Here is a 7,339-nt window from a genome sequence, read left to right as displayed (position 1 = left end):
CTGGGTCCACTTTTGTTTAACTTGTTCATAAATGACTTAGGGGAGGGTATTATAAGTAATGTATCAGTGTTTGCAGATGACACAAAACTCTGCAGACCAGTCAATTCTATCCAGGATGTGACATCCCTGCAGCAGGATCTTGACCAACTGGCAATCTGGGCAGCTAAGTGGCAGATGAGATTTAATGTGGATAAATGTAAGGTCATGCACCTGGGATGTAAAAATATGCAAGCCCCGTATACCCTTAATGGGACTGCACTAGGCAAATCCATAATGGAGAAGGACCTTGGAGTCCTTGTAGATAATAAACTTGGCTGTAGCAAGCAAAGCCAGGCAGCAGCTGCAAGGGCAAACAAGGTTTTGAGCTGTATTAAAAGGGGTATAGATTCACGGGAGGAGGGGGTTATTCTTCCCCTTTACAGAGCGCTGGTAAGGCCCCATCTAGAATATGCTGTTCAGTTTTGGTCTCCAGTGCTCAAACGGGACATTATTGAGTTAGAGAGGGTCCAGAGAAGGGCAACTAAGCTGGTAAAGGGTATGGAAAGTCTCGGTTATGAAGAAAGACTGGCCAAGTTGGGTCTGTTTACACTGGAGAAGAGGCGCTTAAGAGGTGACATGATAACTATGTATAAATATATAAGGGGATCATATAATAACCTTTCTAATGTTTTATTTACCAGTAGGTCCTTCCAACGGACACGAGGGCACCCACTCCGTTTAGAAGAAGGGAGGTTCCATTTAAATATTCGGAAAGGATTTTTTACAGTGAGAGCTGTGAAGTTGTGGAATTCCCTCCCCGAATCAGTCGTGCTGGCTGATACATTATATAGCTTTAAGAAGGGGCTGGATGGCTTCTTAGCAAGTGAGGGAATACAGGGTTATGGGAGATAGCTCTTAGTACAAGTTGATCCAGGGACTAGTCCGATTGCCATCTTGGAGTCAGGAAGGAATTTTTTCCCCTCTGCAGCAAATTAGAGAGGCTTCAGATGGGGTTTTTTGCCTTCCTCTGGATCAACTTGTAGTTAGGCAGGTTATATATAGGCATTATGGTTGAACGTGATGGACGTACGTCTTTTTTCAACCCAACTTACTATGTTACTATGTTACTATGTTACTATATATGTATATGTATATATATATATATATATATATGTATATGTATATATATTATATATACATTTTAGCAAATCACACAAGATATCTGATGTGATAGGTGGTGCAACTTTTTACAGAAAATAAGGGACTTCTATTGTTTAGAAATAATTATGTTCACTTCTGCCAAAAAAACATAATCCTGTTATAAGTCGTTTTGATAAATAGTTAAAAATAGTGCCCTGATTGATATTCACAGCTTGATTTTTATTTTTAAAGCCGTCAGTGCTGAAACATTTAATTAGTGAACTGTTTCTGTATAGAGAAGCATCACTAGAATTGTGTCCCATGCTGTTCAGTGTCTGTTTTCCAAAGCCTGCTTTGCTAGAGGCTATACTCCCATTACTTTTTGACAATTTTCTTTTTTTTCATTGGTTTCATAAGAGCAAAACCTATAATATGTTGTGTGGATCAAAATATCCTATAGCAATTTTATTCTGAATACTTTTGATGGCCCCATGGGAACCAGAAATAACTTCTTGTATATTATTTGATGTTTGCAGTTTGGCATTTAAAGCTTCCAGATTCAGTAGCTGTTCCTCTGCTTAATTGTTAAGTGCTGCATGTAGTTTTGTTGATTAATTTGCCCTGAATTTTTGTCACCACTAGTCTGTGCTCTTTCCTCAGAAAAGTACCACAAATGTTGCCAGTGTTTTCTTACAATTCAGCTAGTGAATTATGTGCCAAGATTTATTTTTGTTGACATCATTTGAAATGTAACAAATATGCTTATTGTGTTTATGTATTTAAACTATCATGAAATCGGCAAAATTTAATTAATATTGATTACTATATTTGAAGCCAAAAATATTAGCACCTTTGCACTTTTTTATCTGCATATTAACTGCTTATAAAACAAGTTAGACCTTTACTTTGATATTTTAAGACTATTTTCCTAATAGGTTACAGAATCTTCATATGGCACACTAGTCATGGATTGCTTGTTCATGCACACCTTATTAAAACTTTACAGAGATATAATGAACGATGGTCCCAGAGATGTATGTAATAAGTTTATTAAATTGTTACCTCAGGGAAGACTGATATGTGTCAATTCATAATTACAATCTATGGGTTAGTGTGTAAATGTTTGTATCAATGTACAATACAAGCCCTAAACACATCCTACTGAACACAAAGCTGCTAGGTGACCTCCCTTTGGACCAAGGGTAAGTGAAAATTCAGTGTTTTTCTTTCTGCCCCCAAGTTGCATTTTATACCTCCCATTGTCCTGAACTTCAAGTCAATGCTTTTGGAGTCCATGACCAATTTAAATTCACTTATTTTATTACTGACCATTTAGAGTTTTAGATAGTTCTTGGAGTTTCTACAGGGTGGAATGGAGGATGCCTGGCCCACTGGAAGGATGAGTATAAGAAAGGCAGAGGGGTAGATGTACAAACCCACATTCATTATTCTCTTTGTAAATATCTGTTAGATATTCTATGTTAACTTTTGCTAAAATGGTGAATGTATGTTTTGATTGAACTATCTCTCGGTTACAGTGGATTTAAAAAGGCCAGAATCTATCAAGTTCAACCCTTCCAAGTGAACCCAGCACACACAAACCTCACATACATAAACCATACATACAAACATCAATACTAATTTTAGATTTTAGTATCACAATAGCGTTGGATATTATGCTTGTTCAAGAAATCATCCAAGCCCATCTTATAGGCATTAACAGAATCTGCCATTACAACCTCACTGCCCTCACTATGAAAAACTGCCTTTGCTGCTTCAAATTAAAGTTCCATTCCTCTTATCTAAAAGGGTGGCCTCTGGTGATCTGATCATTTAATGTTATATTACACAATTAATTTTACGTTTCTGTGCTTAAAATGAAAATAATTAGTCATACTATACTTTTTGTGCTTTCCACCATATTTTATTTGTTCTTTTGCTATAACTTTTGTGCAAGTGCATGAGAGCACATATTAGAGAGAGCACCGGAGGGAAGAGGGCTAAGTGTGGGAATGTATATTTTGTTTAATACAAAATGTTTAGTTCCCACCTCGTTTTACTACACTTGCGTAGCCCAGGGTATTTTACTCTAAATGTATTTGGTGATGGACATAAAACTGTCCTTATAAAGCCGTGCTCCTTGCCCTCAAAGCTTTAAGTATTGCTGCATGATAAAATACAGCCCTGCAGTTATTTTAAGTTCACATTTCGTGCTTATTAATTGATAAGGGTGCATGAATATGTTTTAAACATTTGTCTTATTTTGTTTTATAGTAAGCTTTATTTTTGCTTTGTCAAACTTTGTTTTTGAATACTTAGTGTGGATGTAATAATGAATCGGTAATTTATTGTGTTGATAAAACTTTTTTAAATAAATATTTTTGAGTGCATGCATATCAGTGTTTGATAAATGCTAACAAAAATGATTGGAAGAAGGATTGTAAACTTAACATGCCTTTTAGGACAGAAAATAATTATGCTCAGCCAGGTTATGCACTGAAGAGTTCCTGTTTACAGCATAATGCAGCTTCATTTTATTACTTATTCTTTTGGTAAATTGTCATCCGCTTAAGTGGCTGTCATAGCACAGTTGGATAATAATACAATGATATGTGCAATATAGTCCTACCTCCTTCACCTTTTGGAGATCCAACATTTGGATTGATGGCACAGTTCAGGGTATGTTAGCTATAATACTGAAGAAGAGGGAAAGCACACTGGCCATTGAAAGAGTAACCTATATATCAGTATCAGTCAGATCAGTGCAGTTATCCCATTGCTCTACCCCAGGAGTCCCCAACCTTTCTTACTCCTGAGCCACAGTCAAATGTAAAAAGACTTGGAGAGCAACACAAGCACCATAAAAGTTCATGGAGGTGCCAAATAAGGGCTAAGATTGGCTATTAGGCAGCCTCTATGCACACTATCAGCTTACAGGAGGCTTTATTTGGTAGTAAATCTTGTTTTTATTCAACCAAAACTTGCCACCAAGTCAGGAATTCAAAAATAACTACCTGGTTTGGGGGCACTGAGAGCAACATCCAAGGGGTTGGTGAGCAACATGTTGCCCCCGAGCTACTGGTTGGGGATCTACCCTAACTTCATATAGAAGAAACCTTACAAATGGAAACAGAGGATTTATGCTTGAACTTGCTCAAAACTTTGGCTATGTTTGGAAGGCTACTCTGTCACTGTGCTTGAAATGTTGCTAGTTAAGGCCGGCCCATAATGCCAAAGCAAATGTTTTAAAGGCAAGGTCTGTAGTTTAACTTTTTTAATAGTTTCTCTTTATCTCAGCATAATTGCTCAAATGATGTTGAAGATCATTTGATTAGCTTAAACATAATTTCTAATTTCACTAAATAGCCTGACATTTTTACATGAATCAGTAATTGGAGTTGTAGGCATTTCTTGTATAGTCAGTGCTTTATTAGATAGTTCCAAGCCAAATATTGTATGCCAAAGAAAATTTTTGTTAATGACAGCTTAAGCAGAGGGATAAAACCTTTGTTCAAGGGTCTCTTTATCACTTACATGTAATTTTTCACTCCCTACATCAGTCACAAGACACACAACAGAACAGGATCATGTTTTTCTATGTCAACAGATCACAGATGATGAATTTGTTTTGGCTCTACTCTGCATCTCTTGGTTCTGCCATCAATTAACCCAAGATGTCAACTTTTTTTTCTTTTTTGCCATTTTTACTCTTATCTTAAGATTTTGTTTCAGAAATTGCCATTATGCCAAAGGCTTTAAGCAAAGGGGTTCAGCAGTCTGTTCCTGTTTTTTTTAGTATTCATGTAATGGTGGTGACCTTTTGGATTAAGTCCCTTTTAACAGAGCACCTGCTGGATTATTCAAATTAACATAACTGTATACAACAAAAGTTTGCTCCATCTAAATCGGTCCTAAATGAGAGTAGAAATTAAGGGTTATTTTTGTGGCTGAATGATTAGTTTTTTCTTTTAGGCATGTAATATTCTACAGTGCACAGGTAACCCAGTGTTCCTGCTGAGTTATTGTTCTAATAGACATCTGCATTTTTATCATTATTAACCCTTTAAGTGCCAGGAGAATTTGAAATTTCGATTCCCCTCAGTGCCAGACGTTTTGTAAACATTATGTGCTCTCTTATTTTAGGGGCTTTTACTGGGGGAAGGGTTAAGTTTAGGTTGGCAAACTATATATTGTTTTTTTCAGGAGAACCTGAGCTTTCCAAATCTGCCTGAGTTGTGTATTTCCACTTCTGGAACAAGATTTAGAGCTTGAAATACACACAAAAAAAAAAAGAAAAATGCAATTTTTCATGATATAGGGATTTATACCAGAAACATATTTTATTTTACGGACAAAAATACAACTGATTTGGAAAGCCTCATGTCTCCCGAACGTGCCAATACCTGATATGTATAGTTTTATGGAGATTTCTGACTTCTATAGAAATCTATGACTCCCAGCAGTAAATTACCAAATTTTCAAAGCATTAAAGGAGAATACAGCATACTTTAGATTCCAAAGCCAAAAATCCTGGAACATTAGGTTTACCCCAGGAAACCGTATATTTTTGAAAATTACACATTCTGCCGAGTCTGAAATGGGTAACTATGTCTTCCAACTCCTAAGTACCAAACGACAATGCTTTACTGAATTTAGCAGTTTCTATAAAAAATTATGAAAATTCAAAAAAATTGGTTCAAATCTTCCACTTTCAAGCATCATATCTCCCACATAACATTAGGTACCAAGAAAATACATCCTAAGTATGAAAGCCAAGGGTCCACTGTGCCCATTGTGCATAGGATTACTAAAGTATCTGGCATTTAGAGACCCCAAAACAAAGTTAGTACATACAATTTGCCCTGGAGATCTCTTTAGCTACTGAAAATTCAATACGTTTACTGCATTTTCTGTGGGGTAAAAACACAAAAACATACATTGACCCCCCCCCAAAAACCATATATTTTTGGAAAGTACACATTCGGGCGAATTCAAAATTGGTACCCATGTTATTCTACTCTAAACTACAGAGTCACAATGCTTTCCCATAATTGCCGGTTTTGATGAAATACCTGAAAATCACATCAAATCTTCCACTTTCAAGCACCTTATCTCCCACATAACATTAGGTACCAAGAAAACACATCCTAAATATGAAAGCCAAGGGTCTCCTGAACAATTTGATGCCCATTGTGCAAAGGATCACCAATGTGTCTGGCATTTAGAGACCCCAAAAGGAAGTTAGTGCATACAAAGTGTATACGCTGCAATATAAGCTACATGTGCATTATGTGCCATAAGAAAAAAAAGGGGTAAATACATCTTTCTACTGCAAACTACCAAACTACAAAGTTATGCTAAACAGAACGGTTTTTATGACATTTCTAAAAATTGTCACAAAACTTGCATTTTAGCTCATGTACCCCTACATTTTGGAACATATCAACATAAAACATTCTAAATATGAACGCCAGAGGTTTACTGAACAGTTTGATGCCCTATATGCATAGATTTACCAAACTATGTGGTGTACAGGGGCACCCAAATAAAAAATAGTGCTGCTCATGCAGTTTTTGCACCTGGTATGTGTAGTATGTGTCATAAACCCCCCTAACAGTATGGAGACCCTTGAAAACCATATTTTTTACGAAAGTACACATTCTTACAAAACAAAAATGGGTAAATACAACTTTCTACTGCAAACTACCAAACTACAAAGCAACAGAACGGCTTTTGTGACATTTCTGAAAATCGTCACAAAGTTTGCATGTTGCCCCATTATGTATCCCACATTTTGTAACGTACCAACATAAAACACTTTATGTTCAAAAAGTATGAATGCCAGGGGTCTACTGAAGTACAGTTTGATGCCCAATATGATTAGATTTACCAAACTATGTGGGGTAAAGAGGAAGCCAAATTGAAATACAGCAGTCAAAATGTCCATGTCCAAAGACAAGTAACAAAGAACAATGTGAAATGCAATAAAATTGCTAAAAATAAAAAAAAAAATCACTAAAATCAATGTTTCTTTTTTTGCCTAGTAATATCTGCAGTCAGAATAACAGTTTGAGTATTTTGGCTTGGACAAATAAGTTTTACAGACAAAGTCAAGCAAACAACATCTATGCATAACTGAAAATGCAATAAAATGGCTAAAAATGCACCAAAATCACAGAAAATGTAGTAAAAACACCAAAATAATACACAAAAGGTATTG

The 7,339-nt window shown here is 36.1% G+C and overlaps 1 protein-coding gene across 4 annotated transcripts in view; it reads left to right on the top strand.

Moving 5' to 3' along the window:
• The window catches only part of mcph1 (microcephalin 1), a 143,484-nt gene that overhangs the window by 31,963 nt on the left and 104,182 nt on the right, over positions 1-7,339 (top strand). The gene's annotated exons all lie outside the window — the stretch shown is intronic.

This window comes from Xenopus tropicalis, chromosome 5 (genome assembly GCF_000004195.4).
Source record: "Xenopus tropicalis strain Nigerian chromosome 5, UCB_Xtro_10.0, whole genome shotgun sequence".
NCBI lineage: Eukaryota > Metazoa > Chordata > Amphibia > Anura > Pipidae > Xenopus > Xenopus tropicalis.
This window is presented reverse-complemented; position numbering and strand designations above follow the sequence as displayed.